Consider the following 14137-nt stretch of genomic DNA (forward strand, 5'->3'; position numbering starts at 1 on the left):
GGCGCCCTCCCCGGCGGGGTGCGGGGCCTGTCCTCCCCTCCCCGGCGTGCTGGGTGCGCTCAGCGCTGCTGCGGTGCTGCCGTCCGCCGGGGCAGCGGAGGCACTTTGTGTCCGGCTGGCGAGATCGGTAGTTTTGGGGAGCTGAGATGACTTTTGCCTGAAGCCAGTTAACGGTATGCATGTTTTGAACGTGTTAGGGGATCTTGGTTTTTCTGTCAGGAGGATGCACATTTGACAGCTCCAGCCTCTCTCTTCCGTGGCAGGTGTAACAAAAAAAGCCGGGCCAGCGAGTGCCCTTAGTTGAGCTGCTTCTTACAAAAGACCTCAGGATGATGAGAAGAGCTTGTGCTGCACAATACGGGTGCTTATGAATGCGTACATTGATAACATCCAGCCTAATAAAACTTTTTTATTGCTATGGGAACTTTAAAGAGCACATATAATACAAAATTAGTTACTTCCCCATAAAAGTTTTTAATTACAGTGTTTCTGCCTGTGACACAAGTTAAGGTTATGTCCTCATTTCAATTATAAATACCAATATTCAGTTTATATCCAAACCATAACATTTATCTCTGGGCTGATTTTAAGTTTTCAGCCCATATGCATGGTTTTACAGTCAAATTACATGCTTTTTTTCTATTAAACAAGAACAGGAGAAATAATACTTTTACATGTTTGGATGCTTTTCCCTTTCTCCTTGAATGAAGGCAAACTTTGGGGGAATTTTCTTTTTCCAGCAAAAGCATTCTGTTCATTAGTCTGTTCTGCAGGCTGGCTATTGGAGTTAATATTGAATTGGAAAAGCTAACAATGTAACTCTGGAAAGCTAGGGCTTTAGGCTGTGTCTGGCAATTGCTCCTTTTCGTAACCTTTTTAGCATGCTTTTCCACTGTTGTGCAGACACTTTCAAATGACCGTGGTCAGCATAAAGCTCCTGTATGAGTCTAAAAAGACATCAACCATTTTCCAGCTAAATTATGTCCTTAAAAAATGTCTGTATTTGCATTAGGAGTGATCTTGTGGTTTCATACATCATCTTGTTTGTTTCCCTCTGTAGCTGTTGCAGCTTAGAAGATAGGTTCAACTGAAAAACTTCAAATAACACGTTAAAAGCCATTGCATAGTGGCAGGCCTGTGTTCACTGCTAGACTCTTACCCCTGTGTAGGGGTTGAACCCACAAACATCTAGAGCAGTGCCTAGTGAGGGGATCACACCTACTTTAAGTGGAGCTCATTGGGGGAGCAGGAGGTTTGCAGGTGTTTGCTGTTGCGTGTTTTCGTCCTTTTGGGGCACAGGGTTTCACTGAACGGCTTTGGCTTGGAGTATCTGAGATCACGAGCTGGAAGTTTTATCGTGAAGCAGATATTTTGGCAAATGGTTTGGAATAGTCATTTTGAAAAGTTGTAGGAGCAGTGTTAAATAAAAACTCACTTTCACTTAGTGAAAGCTTCCAAAGTCCATCGTGAAGGCCAGTGATGCCTTGTTGGGCCCCAGGTTGGTCTCCCATCGCAGATAGGGTGCGTGTCTCCCGCTGCCCTCTCACCCTCCTGCCCGCTTGGCTGACAGGCAGGTTATGGACATTCTCAAGAAACCTGATTTAGATACTGTACTAAACTGACCAAAACAAAGCTGGTATGTTAATTTTAAGCTCCGAAGGGTTGCCAGAATGCTTTCAAAGGAGTGCAGTTGTTGCCAAAAAGGGAAATAAAATATACCACATAGATAGGAAGTACTTCATGGCAAAGAGCAACACTTAAAGAGACTTAATTTTCTCTGCAGCGAGAATGAATGTTGTCCTTTATTCTTTTGAACGTAGTCATAATGGCAATTTGCGCACTTAATTTACAACTGAAAATCCACTTTTTTGCAGTATTTGGTGAACGTTTTGCTTAAAAGTGCAATAATTAAATATTAATGTGCTGTTCCAAAGTGCTTTTCTTTTTTTTTTTTTTTTTTTAATTTGGTATGTTCTTGGAAAGTCAAAGGGGTTTCCAGATGAACAGCAGCATGCTAATCAATTCTCATTGATTGTTACTTTTATACTATTAATGAATTTGCTCTCCAATTAATACATGCGACGTCTTTTACTTTGCTATAGCATAGAAAATGTAATAATATATCGTGTCATGGCTATAAGACAGTGTTTAACTAGTAAACTGCAAAGGGAGAATATTGTAAGCTGTTTTCCACTAAACATTAGTTTTTCCAGGTTGTCTTGATGCCAATAACACTTCTGCTTCCCAGAAAACTACTCTAATTCAAATAGTGAAAGCTGAGTATAAACCCAAATAGAAAATTTAAGAAAACATACCAATCTGTGGCATAAACAAAACTCACGACCATTCAATAAGCTTTTTCTGGAACACTTTGGGATGATCAGCCAACTTAACTGAAGGTGCCATTACCGCTGAGTGACACAGTTATCTCAAACACACAGCACTAACGACTTTGAACCATAGCCCCATCTCCTGTTTTCCTTTCTCCATGCATTTATTTGTATGTATGTGTAGTTTTACTTGTCCATACGCAAGGATGTGGATTCTCCAGTGCTTTATAGCTTTGTATATGTTTACACCAGACAAAAAGAGATGGAGAATCTCAGTGGTGTTATATATGCCTCCTGTACAGCAGAAAAGAGACTACACATGATGGAAAACAGCAAGTGAGCAGACCAAAGGACTTAATTACTGGAGTGCCAGGACTAGTTCTGTATCACAGACATTTGTACTGTTTTGCCTTAGTTAGCAAATCTGGATAAAAAATTCAGCCAGATTCTTAGCTCAGTGCTTAGGTTTAGGCGCAGTGATGGCCCTGGTGAAGACCACTTGGTAAAGGCTCTCCTCACCTGCTGATGTATGATACGTGTGTAGGCTGAGTTTTTTTTCCCCTTCATTAAAAACAATCAGCAGATTTATTTGAGCACTTACTGTGTTGTACCAAACAAGAAAATAATTTTGAGTGTAATATGTTTGTTAGCCACAAACAAACCAGTGTTTGTTTAGGCAAGAGAAGCCAAGTATGTAATGGGTTTATTTGGTACTTATCTGATACTTCTGGATATTTTGAGTTAGCATCAGTTTTGTAGGGGTTGAATAGTCATGTAAAAAATGTATAGCTGTATAGGTTCCAAGCTAAGATCAATATCAAATGCCACAGTGTAAGGTGGCCCAGTGTGTTTTACAGACCATGTATTGAATTACTAGTTCATTTGCTATCTTTGGGTCTGTTCCTGCTCCATTTGAAGTCAATGAGAGTTTTGTTTGGAAGTTGCTATTAACAAAAAGTGGCCAGACATCCAGCAGTCTTATAAACGAATCTTTTGTAACTTCTTGATCCCAGGTTGTCTAGCTTTTAGTCATTACATTTTATATTTGTGTAAGTCAAGTTTTTTTTTCTCATGTTGTGCAGTGTTTACTGGAGACAATTTTAGAAAGCTAATTCTACAAATACTTTTTCAGTCAAAGTAGAATATCAAGATGTTTATTTTCAGACAACAGTAAGCAGCTGTAAGCAGTAAGCAACTTTGGGGAAGAGGGGTCACTCCAGCCACTCTCTCAGTAGGGGAAGAGGCTGAACCAGCTTATCCTTTTTACAGTCAATACACAGCAATAATACCTTCCTCTCACAAAAGATTTAAGTTAGTGTCTTTCATCTCCTTTACAGCTCTACTACAGCCTGTGTCTTCGACTTTGTCCCTTATTTCTTTCCTTTTAGCTCTTGGCCTCTTTCTACCAGTAACACTTGAAATTCTATTTGTCTCATTTCTATCTTTGTGGTGTTTCCCATTCTGCCTTCCTCCCAGTGTCATCTCACAGTTACCACCTTCCCCTCATTGAGATCCCATCTGAAAATTTGCTCTTTCTGTGATGATTATAAGTTCTGAGCAAACAATAACACGAGTAATAGCTATAGAGTGTTCCCTTCTCCCGCTTTCACAGCATGTTCTCTCTTCCTGATGCCTGTTTTTTAGGCTGTAAGCCTTTTGAGTCAGGAATTACTTTTATAGTTTGAGGTTTTTTTCTTACGGCACTGAAGAAATTGTATGTGCAAGTATAAATAAATAACAGTAAGAGCAAGCTTTTCATGTCATAGTACTTTATAAACATCAGCTGAATAACACTGTTTAAAAATATGTCTATCATGCAATGTGGATGCTCATTTGCTGGGTGTAATGTACCACATCCTCCTCATTTGGTTTAAGACTCCACCAAGTCCAGAGGCTTTGGCAGTTTATATCAGATGAGGATCGGGCCCATCATCACTGATTTGCAGTACTCAGTCACTTTTTCAAAGAATAATTGTATTTTTAAACTTCTTTGGTTTTGTCTGATAAATGAAATTTTGATACATCAGTAGGACAGTGAATGTGCTTTCATCTCTCTTGCTGAGGACTGTTCAAGCATCCATGCCCAATTATGTGATGCAGGAGAACAGCCCTTTGGGCTTTCCTCCTAACACTCAGACCTGTAGATTTGTGCTCCTCTGGGGATATTTTCCACCAGAAGTTGAGGCAGAAACTTCACTAGGTTGTTGGAGAAGGATTCAGAAGAGGACATGAGAGGCATGTGGCATTTCCCATTCTGTGTGAATATTTTGAGGAACATACCAGGTTTCTTAAAACTAGTGGAAGAGAAATATGGGCCATTGAGCAAGAAAAAAAAAGACACAGTAAAAATACTGTCTGTGGGAACATCTTATCATCCATATATTAGGAATAACATCATACTCAACTCCATGACACTCTCATTAGAGAAAGCAACTGTTTAATTGCAAGGGTTTTAACCTCATAGAACAAATTAATCATCATATTTATGACTAGGAAACAACAAAGCATGGATAAAAAGAGTTCCAGCAATTCTTCTCAGTGTATGTTCAAAGATAGCTTAAAGTCTGTTTATATAATAAGAGTAATAAAGTAAAATCAATAGAAATTGAAGAAAATGAAGAAAAACTGACATTACATATGGCTAGAAAACAGGGAGGTTAAATTCTGTGTGAGATGGTGTCTCATCTAACAGACTGATCAAGTTGTAACTTTGAGGTGACATCCTCACAAAATGAGATTTCCAAAAGATGGTATTTTCTAGGAAACCCATGTAAAGTTTCTTTGCATAGGGACTGACTGGCTGTAGAGCTAGTTCCAGTGGAAAACTACAAGTTCTTTGTGAAAAACTGAAAGTAGGAAAAGGGAAAACCCTAAACTTCCTTGGTTTTGAGCAAAACTATCTTTGTAACTCCTGCCCTGCTGGTGTAGGGGAGTTACCATTTCAGTGCCACTGCCCGGGGGTGGATTTGCTGGTGGGCTGCTCCCGGGAGCCCGTTAGTCCCTGTTCTGACTGAACCCACTGTGTTTGCATCATTAGCAGCGGGGCCACTCACTGCTCTTCTGCCTCTTAAAATCAATGTTAAGACACTGTGCTTGCTGGTGCTGCCTAAGACCCCAGGAGAGCAAAAAATGGACACTTGTAGTTTAATATTCGGGTAATTGTATAATTTCTGAATAACTTGTGGGTAACTGCGAATTTATATTTAGTAGAAAGAGTGAATGAACTGTAGCAACAGTTAAATTAACATGATGGCAATTACTAATATTCTGTGCTAAATGTTTTCTATGTCTTTTCAAAGGTAAAAATGCATAACTTATGGTCCTCTCTTACAGCTTAGTATCTCAGCTTTCCTAATACCTTAAACAAGCAAAAAGTAGTTAGTGACTTAAGTTGACTGTGTTTTATTCTCTTAGGAAGATTTTAACCTGCATGCATGTACCAAGGACCTGGATATGGATATATCTTGGGAAATATGACAGTAGGAATGCAATTTAAACTTATCCTCAGAGAACCTTTATGTATTTTTTAAAAAATAAATTAGTTCCAATGCAGCAGTGGTCTCAGCAGTCAGAAAACACTTAAAATTATGCAGGAGGGACCAGAAATCTTTGCTAAGAAGCTTTTTGTTGCTATGTTTTGTTTCTCAGTAAAGATGATCTACAACTGTAAGTAGTTAAAACTAAAAGCAAGAGGGTTGTATCTGACAAATCCGCACAACATCTTAACATAACCAAGTTTTTCCATGTGGTTGTTTTCACGTGTTTTGGACCAAAGAAAGAGTCCTTTGTGGCTCAGAATGGTTTCACTGAATGGCAGGAGTGCACAAATAGAAGATGAAGGTGGTGTCTTCTTACACTGAGTATGTTTTGATTGCTTTGAGCTGTGATCACTTCTCATTGCACGTATCACTTTTGAAATCCATCAGGGAGAAAAAGGTGGCCTTCCTAGTTCATGCATTGCCATGATGGTGCAGTCTAGGTGCCATATGATAGTACAATGACCTATGGTGATACAAAAAATGCAAATATGAGATAGATGGATCAAGTGGAAAAAGCTCTGGTGAAGTGTGCATTTGCAGGGTTCAGAGTCAGAAGTCAGCCCAACAGTGGTCCCTCCTACCATCCTCCTCCTTGTTTCTCTCCTTGCCTCTTTGCTTTGGTCACTGTAAAGGTTTTGGGGAGCCTGTTCTGATGTACAGGTGTTGGTAGATATCCTAAACCTCCTCTGTGGGGATTTAGCTTTTGCTCTGACATTGCTGGATGGTGCTTACTTCCTAGCAATGCACCAAGAGAAAGTTGATTCTTTCTGTGTCGTTGACCATGTCTGTTTGACCAGGAGGTTTCAGCTCTCAAATCTGTGGATTTGAGGAGGGAATGATGTAATTTTAATATTTTTGTGCTCCTTTGTCTTAGAACAGCAAGTGCAGTAGGTGGTTGAACCTCAGTCCAGAAAAAATGAACAGAGTTTGCTGACAGAGATACTCTGGAGAAGATAATTATATTGATGTGCAAGCAATAGAAGCCACTTTTTTACATTTTTTGTTTCTAAGGTAGCCAGGGAGGGAACCTGTCATGTCATCAACTGTTTTTAAAGGACAAAGCAACAATAAAAGCTAAGTGTGCATTTCTTCACTTGTGTGTGGCGAGGAGAGTGTAACATTTTCTGCAGGATGATGACCTTGAGTTAACTAAATGTCGCCAGTTTAAAGAGTAAATTAATGTTACAATGTGCTTTGTTTGTGGTTAGGCCTGAAGACTGTCAGGAATTTCTTAGCACAAAAGGTGATTGTGTGCTAGTCCATTTACTTAAGCCTCCCTGCAAGAAAACCACTGTGATCCCAACTGATCTGAATTAGTATCACACCACATTGCCTTGCCTGTTTGGTATACCAGCATGCTTGCAGCTAGACTGTGGATCTCTACACCTTTCACTGTGTAGACGTGTCCCAAAGGGCCACAGGACTGTCTGTTTTTCCTAAGTCATTGAGTCAGACTGCTGCTCCCTCAGATAAATGAACTTTTTCTAAGAACGAGTAAATACCTTCAAAACCCAGTCATGCTCTGTCATAAATGTGGCAAGAGTTTTGCATTTGAGTTTTTTGTTACTGCTGCTGGTGATGAAAATCTGTTCCAAAACCATAGCATTGTCTGCAGATATTTCCAATATATGTGCCTTGATGTATCCCTGGCCATGTAGTACAGTTGATTCTGCAACATCTGAGGTCAAATGGTGTTGAGATAACCCCAATAAAGGAAAGCATAGATAAATGCTGTTGCTTCAGGACCTGCACTGGCTTTTGTAGATCCAAGCAAACTATCTCTTTATGATACTCTTTGAGCCTTCTCATTGCACAAAAACTTAGTAGCTTGGGTGCATGACTGCGTGAACAGGATTACCTACAAAGTGGTAGAAATGCAACCTTTTTTTGTTGTTCTTAGAAGTATATAAGTAACAATATCTTGAACTAATTACAGCTGATGTAAAGCACATTTAAGGAAACCCATTAGCAGAGAATTAGAACTAGAGCAGATTAGCTATTCTTTAATGGCCTTGACTGTAGATCTTTTGATGCCTTGGTAGCTTTTCTAACACTCATTGCTCATCTGTCTTGACTAAATGACTAAGAAGGTTCTTTCAAGTCACAGTCTGGCTGTAATGTGAAAAAATCGCTGTTTTCAGCTGAAAAAATGATTATCTGGAAAGGTAAACTCTACTCAGTTCTGTACTATACTTGTTGAGATTTAAAGCATTATTTTACTGCTCGATGTGACTGTATAATAGAAAGAGCAATCTCTAATATGCTTCCTTGGAGCTATTAATTATTTACTTTCTTGAAATACAGATCATAGACAATTCTACATGACTTCCCTTCTTACAGACTTTCTTGTCTCTCTCTCTATTTTTGTATGCTTTGCAAATGCTTGTAAATTCATTTTCACTGAAAGGGGAAATAAGTAATTTAGACTATTGCAGCTGTTTCATAATTAATTAATTTCAATTTAAAACAATCAAATAGTGCCCATCCATTGTTCTGTGTGCTTTTCTGAGGCATTAAGATTCACAATATCAAAATAAGTTCCAGATGGAAGTGCATACTTTACAATCAGAGAAAAAATTCTGGTTTTGTCAAAAACCTGAAGAGTCCTGCCTTGATCAAAACAGAAGGTATTATGCTTAAGCACATTTTTCAAGTTTTGAGCAATTACTTTAAGCATTACTTAAAAGTACCAATTTGAAATGTTATATAGGGCAGTAACTTACAGATAGAACTAGAGAGTGAGAGAGACAGTGATGCAGGACTGTTTGTTTATTTGTTTCCTCAAATACTTCTGGCATCTGCTAAAATGGAAGAAGGTTTAGCACATTTTCCCATTTTTTGCATTCTGTTTTATATGATAAAGAGAAATATTTGCAATGATAAATAATCTCTTTGCTAATAATCAATAAATAACACATTTTCCTGAGGAAAAAAATTATGGTAAAATGAAATGAAAAATATTGAGCAGAAGGAAAGATGATCAAAATAGTACCCTGAAAAATTCTGTACGTTCCTATACTTGAATAAATATTAGAGTTTGTGGAAGAACTTTTAATATGGCAGCTTGCAATAAGAATAAAAAGTCTTTTCTGAACATGAAAGACACTTATGTAAGAGGTTTATATTATGTAAATGTTACTGTTATTTGAGATAGCCCATTATAAAGCAACACTTTATATTCAGAAAAGCATTTGCAAATAATGGGATAAATGCAGCGATCTCTAGTCCTGACTTGGGCAACTTTCTCTTTTAAGTCAATGGAAGTTTTGCCTGAATAAAGGTGGAAGGAATTAGCCCATTCATTATTATCTGAATTACATCAAGAGCTGACTGCTAAACAATAAAATCATGATTCATAACATAACGGCTTCACTTAATTCTTTTGTAGTCTTAATATATCTCATTATATGGTACTTCTGTTCTTTCCTCTCTATGCAGTATTCAAATTAATAACAACCACCTTTACATAACTGATGGTTAGACATGTTTTGCTGCCTTAGCAAGATCAAAGGATTTTACATACCCTTTTTGGATAGATACCAAGAATGGGGTGATCAATCTCTTCTGTAACCATTAAGCACAGTGTAAATATCTTAGGGTACCCAATTAGACACAAGTGGTTTGCCAGATGCCGAGAGCATCACCAGTTGTCAAGAGCTTCCCAAGCCTGTGGGGCAGTCCAGAATTTATTAGGGATTAGTGGTGGTCCGAGTTGTCGCTCCCCTGATTTGTGCTCGTTCAGCTGTGCCCTGCCATAAGCAGCCTGCGTGATATGTGGAGATAAGGTCCAAGTGACAAATACTTCACTTTCCCCCAGGCACTTTTGGATGGGAAGGAGGCAGGGATGGACACTGGTGCTCCAGTTTGTCTCCTGCTGATGGCCAGAGAAGAATGGGGTTTACAGTAAGGGAGATAGCAAAATCAGAAGAGGAAGCAGGAGAGGGCATAAGAGAAGGAGACTGAAGAGAGCAGGGACCCCCAAAAAGGCTTTAATATGAAGCTGGAGTTAACCCCTCACCAGGAAGCCATCTGCAGCCTTCGGGCTTTAAGAATTCTTTTTATCTAGAGATGTAATTGAAACAAGATGTGTAACAGCTGCAAGATGTCAGGTTTGTCAAAGTAACTAGAAAAATGAGTGCTGTGACACACTTTTGCACAGCAAAGTAACCTATAGCTTTAAAAAAAAAAAAAAGGAATAAATTATCATATGGGTTAAAAAGAGGAAGGAAAATAGTCAAATAATGAAAGTTGCAGTTAATTCTGGAGCATGGGTGATTCGAAATTACACTGCAGTGAAGGTTTCCCAGAAGAGGAAACAGTCTAACTCTATACCACAATGGAAACCATAGTGAAACTCCTCATGTTGCCATCATAACCAGTATGTCATTGCTGGACTGGGATGACTGGTGCTCTCCACTGGCTTCAGGAGAGGGTGGCAGATATGTTATTTTGCCTTTCTGCCTGTTGCTGTTGTTGTTCATGTGTATTACCATTGGAATTTGCATCTGTAGGTAGGGACCCAGATTTTCTGCACTAGATGCTGTTCAGACACAGGACAAAGAGCCAGTTGTGGGACCAAAAACTTTGCAGACAAAGTGAAAGACAAAAGAAAATGATGGATATGGGCAGAACTGTTCAGAAAGAAAAGAGTATTTTCATAATCCAAATAAACTGTGGTGGCAGCAAATTGCCAGCTTGACAGTGCTGCCAAATATGTGAATGTGAGCATGATAGGAAAAAAACCCCAAAATTTTCTTTGCAAGAACTTCAAAAAGAACAATGAAGTGATTTTGTGCATGTTTACGAGGACTCCTCCCAAGCATGAGTGACAGCACAGGGATACCCTGAAGGTGTTAGTTGGAAACTTGGAGAATGAATTGCATGAATGGGCCAAGAGAAGACTAGAGTCAGCCTATTTGCAATGATTTTTAGTAATGCATTCATAGTGATGGGGATAGGCCACAAAGGACCTTCATGGTGAGGAAAGTGGGAACCAGTGAAGAGCTGTAGAGAAAAGGGGCTCATAGTCAAAGCATCCTGACTAAGAAATGCTGTTTGCTGCAACATCCTAGCTGGAGCTGACTCTTATCTATGAAGTCCAGTTGTGCAAACTAATGTATGTATAGCAGCAGAAAAATTCCCCTGCCCAAAGATCTCAGTAGATGGGTAAGCTAAGTCTCTGTCAGTAACGCACTGTAGTTTAGAGCTACCATAATCCAAATGTGATAAAATTTTTCAGGATTTTCTGGTGTAGGATGGTGTATCTCAGTGCCAGGGAGTTACTCGTGGGAGCGTTGGAGCCTGAGGTCATATGAGATCAAAAGCAATGAGCACCCTTGAGCAATCTCTGTGAACTGACACAAAGAAATGTCACCTTCATGCACACAATACTGGAATCTGCAGAATGACATATAACGACTGCTACAAAGTCAGGTTGAAGGTAACAGGTTCAGCTGCAGGAATGGCAAGGAAGCCAGGCACATGTGCGATGGAGGCACAAGACATTGTTCTGGGAGTGGAAAGCCACAGGCTGGGTGAATGAAACAAGCCCTCTCCTCTGGGTAGGATCAGGAGGGATGGTACATGAAGTGTTGCAGGGGTGTGGGAGAGCTCCCTGGGGCCATACCTGGAGGTGCTAGTTGCCTCTCTTGCCTGGGAGCCCTTCCACAATGAGCAAGGAGAGAAACTCTTCAGAGCTCAGCATACTGAAATGCTGATAAATATCAGGTATTCTTCAAGGCAGCCCAGCCTCTCATCAGAATACGTGTGGCACCAATAGGAACTATTTAAATATAGCTGTTACAGTATTTGCTATGGAGTACTACTCCATTACTGCTGCTTTGGATCAGAGAAAGTCTTGGAGCCCATACATGGATGCCAGTCAAATATACCCTAATTCCTACTTTCTTAAATTACTTGGAAATATACCTCTCATTGAAAGCCTTAAAGAAAATGGAATTCTGATTTTTTGAACAAATATGTAACTCAAGTGTTTTCCTTTCCTCAACTTATATTCACATGCAAAACCAGCTAATAAAATTTCAGTGGTGCTTATATTGTAATTTGGTTGGTGGAAGAAAAGTCATCTGTTAAAGCTGAAGTCATCATAACTCATTAGGTGCTAAATGTATCTGCTGTGTGGTAGAGAAACAGGCTAGCTCTATTGAAATGCTGCTAGTTCGCCCTTCCCCACTCACAGTTCCCTCTGGAGGATTGAAAAGTACAAACAAGTTTTCTCACAATACATTCTAAGAGTATGCTAAAGTAGCTGTGTCTACTTTATCCCAGAAGTCTGTATCTGCCTGCAGACAAGTACAGAACCAAAGTGAATCCAGAGGCTTGAGTATGTTTCCCGCATTTCCTCCTAGGAAGTCTCAGGAGAAAAGGTGATTGTGTGTGCTCACAGATGTCCCGTGTATGTGCAGTAAATCCAGCATGTTCTGAACATGCTGCTGGCCTTACTGCACCTGGTAATAAACCATGGCAATAAATCAGATGATTTGCACATGCATAATAAATCTGATGCACCTGAACGCAGGCATACAGGATGGACATGCTGTGCACAAACTGGCTATTTTCCAGGTCTTCTGGATGTTAGGCTTCCACCGTGACTGGCTTGCCCGGGAGTCCTGGCAAAACTGCTGACTTCCTCCTTTCATGTCAGAATTTCCAGGGCATGTCCAGAAGGAGTGGGACATATGGGAGGCTAAAGCTTGAGCATCATTTTTCAGTGTGCCCATCCTCATTCAAGTCATGATGCCACCCTGACAATATAAACAACCCCACACCCATAAAGGTGCTCTTTAAGTCAGTTTAGGCATTTTTTGCAAATTATACCTCAAATCCTTACAAGTTTAAATCTGTTCTCCAGTTTCTCTGCATGGAGGTTTTGTGTGTGTCAGGTGAATGCTCTTATCACTTCAGGATATCAGCATCCTGAGCACCCTCTCAGTTTGCACCAAAGCATTTGCTTTTGCAGAAAAGCTTTAGTTTAAGAGCTGTGAATGCATGGGGACCCTCCTGAGGGAGGTGAGAGTGTCTTTGGTGGGGAGAGATTGGAGCCCAAGTCCCATTGAGAAAGGGCAGCAGAAGATTGCAACTCTGGGTCAGTACTTCCTTTACACCCACCTCTGCATTCGTTTGAGAGGAAAAGGACCTCAGCCCTGTAAGACTGGGTGAGTGATTTTATAAAAATGAAAGTATTTCTCTCTCTACTTGCTCTGGCAAATAAGCTTTCTTTACCATCGTGATATGGGCTGCACAGAAGTGAAGCTGGGGACCTTCCTGGATTGTAAATCACTGCACTTGTGTTTAAGTAAGGAGTATATTCAGAGCAAAGATACTAGCATGATTTCAATGAAACAGAAAGTGTTTGAGATATTACTAGACCCTATTGAGTTATAGTTGCAGATCTCCCTAGGACTTTCTCACAGTGGTTTTCTGTGCCAATTCAGGACACTGCCTTTAAACTAATTAGCAATTCTGAGCAAAATTGGAGGGAATTAATGTTTTTCTTTGACTGGGCAACATGCTTATCAAGTCAGCTACCGCCAGTCTGATACAGCAGGCTGCCAACAGACTTGTCACAATTTATGAAGAGGGTTTGTGGTGGAGATGGAAAATATAATGAAAACCACATCCACCAATTAAACACCTACATTTCCTTTTAGAGTCCAAACAATGGACGACTTTCCTTTTGCAAAAAAAAGAGATTTCTCAAATCAAAGCAACTCATAGAAGAAATACAAATTAGGAAGGAAGCTTTAAGTAGATGTTTAATGAGTCTCTGGCACAATGACGTGGTGAGGTGTGACACATTCATGAATATGATTGACTTGCAAAGATTCAGTTCTCAACAATCAAGCAAAAGTAATGCAACCAAATATAGGACATGTTCAGGTCAAGTCTTTAGTACATGTGATACATCTTTTCTTGATAGGTAAAGACTACACCTGATGATTTTCTTAGTGTGTGATACATGCTTTTAATGCCAGAAAATTAGCATCTATCTTATTTTTTCTCAAGTGAACAGAAACTGACCTTCTCTTAATAATGGCAAGACATAGAAGAGGATCTTTGAAAATAACTGTGGACTTGTTAAGCAGAAATCAGAGGATGAGGTAGAGCCTGGATATGACACATTTGGCAGTATTGCAGCTAGAGGGGTAGCAACAAGAGCTTGGGGAGCTATTTTCTCTAAAGAAAATCGCTGATATTGAAGCATTTCATTCCAAGGACACAGGAGAACAGAACAGACACTTCAGAGAA

Source organism: Antrostomus carolinensis, unplaced genomic scaffold (assembly GCF_000700745.2).
Source record: "Antrostomus carolinensis isolate BGI_N321 unplaced genomic scaffold, ASM70074v2 scaffold20289, whole genome shotgun sequence".
NCBI classification, from domain to species: Eukaryota; Metazoa; Chordata; class Aves; order Caprimulgiformes; family Caprimulgidae; genus Antrostomus; species Antrostomus carolinensis.